Raw genomic sequence first — 2,392 nt, 5'->3', positions numbered from 1 at the left:
TTCAGAGTAAAACTAAGTATTTAAAGTTTTTTTAGAAAAGTCAATTACATGAACTCTTTCATCCGTACCTGAGTAATGATAGATTTAGGTACTGTTGTGATTGGGCCAGTAGGATTGACTTACTTATCAAATGATTCATGGGTTGACTACAGGACAATATGACAGAGACAGTGACAGAAACTGTTATTCAAGTAGTTTTTTTTTTCTTTTCTTTTTCTTTTCGCTCATTTGCTTCGAAGTATCTGTAAGTTTTACTGTGCTAAGCCTGCCTATAAAGACGTTAACCGTAAAGCACACCTAGAGCTAAATCATTATAATTGTTACATCCTTATCAGTTGTAACCTGCAATAAAGTATTGCATATATATTATTAAATTTTATTTTTATAATTCATTGTTTTTATATGGAACAGAGTTATTATTTTACTTTTTTTATTTTTTTTTTAATTTTTATTTGATCATACGTTTTGAACAATATCAAGAAAAGTAGGATTAGGTGGAATAGTATGGTCGCAACACTGAAACACCCCCCTGAGCCTTAATTGATACCAATTTTCGAATTCAATTAAATTACTATAGTCAAATAATTTGACTTATACAATAATTGTTCAATGTAATTAAGTAATTTAGGAATATTTTACTAACCAACAATCAAGATAACTTAAAAGAGTTTGTAATACTATGAGATAATATATACTTGCCATAGAAATAGAACTTGAAAATAAGACACAACCGAATAGAGCTGGACAAGCTCAACAGGTGAGTATGGAGCAACTAAAACATATGATGTATAGGATGATGAAACGAAACGAGGATTTGGCAATATGGATGACTGAAATGCGTAAGGAAATAGTCGCATTGCGCAGAGCTACGGGTGAAACAGTAGCACCACCAGAAGAAGTAAAGTTACCAAAAGGGAGTATACCAGAAATGTTTTCAATGACAGCGCACATGCAAGATTTATCAGTGGAAGACCAGGCGGATAGTGAGAGACCAGATAAAGCAGATGATCTTGGTTGTGACGAGAAAACGTTATATCAACAAGAGAAGTTCTCGAATACTTCACCCTTGATAAGTGTTTGTCCGTGTACACGTAAAGAAGAACATAAAGATTTATGTAAGGTAAATTGTGAAGAAACACCCAGAGAGGTTTTAACACAAGATGTAAACGTGAGCCGAGTGGATGCAATTCAAACATTAACCAATAAAAATATTAATCACTCGGATGTACAAGACAGCGTACATACTACAGAAACAAATCTGAGTAGTTCAATGCTAGCTATTGGTGCACATAATTCTTCAGATAGGGCTGTTTGTCGTTTACCAACTCTTGATCCAGTCTGCTTAGGCGAAAATAGATATCGAGAGGTAGTAATGGAAAAGTGTTGGTCAGATGACTAGTTTATAGTATCAGGTTCTGAAACCTCACGTTTACCACTTTGGAGTGTCAATGAAGAGAAGATAAAGTTTCCTGACGGTGGTCCTATTTTTGATACAATTAATCCACAATCTGCGAAGGGTTGTCATACAGAAAAAAAATTACGGTCATTGGGTTCTAATAACGAATTTAAGGAAATGGCTGCTTTATCGCTAAATGTTTATATGCACATTTATAATGCTGAAACTTTCAAACAGGAATGTTCTCGTAAGTTACCAAACTGGCAGTATAACGTTAGCATAATTTATTATTTTTATGAACTATGTGTGTTTGTTTATCGATCGTTTATAATGTTATCTGATGCAAGAACCTTGCAAAATATAAGAAAAATGACATCTCGTGATAAGGGTGGTGGAATACGTGCTACCAGTTCAATTTGATTACTGTAAGCACAGGATTAGGCATATTGGTGTTTTAGTACTCACGAGCGGAAAAATATCTGGGAAGCAGAGTTAATGCTTAGTGTACTGTGTCACTAAAGTATAGTAAAGGAATTGTTTATGCTGAATATGAAATGGATGGGTTTCAACGAGTTAAATACCAGCAATTCACCCACTGCTATGATAGCACTAGAATAGATATATTTGCTGCTGGTGGTCTCTTACTTGTTTTACTTGTAGAACTAGTGTTTGGTAACAGCAATTTTGAAGCATCCTTGCAATGGGCATCTAATCAAAAGAAGCATTTTTTTTTTTCGCATTAAATTTCATGCAGTTATAAAAAAAGTAGGTGTCTTTCCCGCCAAAGACATATTCAGTAAATAGTTTACAAGTTTGTTTGAATTGATAAATAAAATGTCACGACACAATTTTAAAATCAGCCAAAAGTACGATAAATGCCAGGCTAGTTCAGGCGGTAGAGTTTGAGATCAGAATCAGGGTATGGGTCGAAGCCACACGTTGGGCGTAAGAAAAATAAAATGCAATACCTGTTACAACGGCAGCAAAGCAACAAAT

The 2,392-nt window shown here is 34.4% G+C and overlaps 1 pseudogene; it reads left to right on the top strand.

The window, feature by feature from the left end:
* The first annotated feature begins 793 nt into the window (after nucleotides 1-793).
* Nucleotides 794-2,139, top strand: LOC119664489 (annotated as a pseudogene).
* Nucleotides 2,140-2,392: the final 253 nt, after the last annotated feature.

Source organism: Teleopsis dalmanni, unplaced genomic scaffold (genome assembly GCF_002237135.1).
Source record: "Teleopsis dalmanni isolate 2A unplaced genomic scaffold, ASM223713v2 unscaffolded_contig_2032, whole genome shotgun sequence".
Lineage (NCBI taxonomy): Eukaryota > Metazoa > Arthropoda > Insecta > Diptera > Diopsidae > Teleopsis > Teleopsis dalmanni.
Note: the sequence above shows the minus strand (reverse complement) of the source record. Positions and strands in the feature narration are given on the sequence as shown.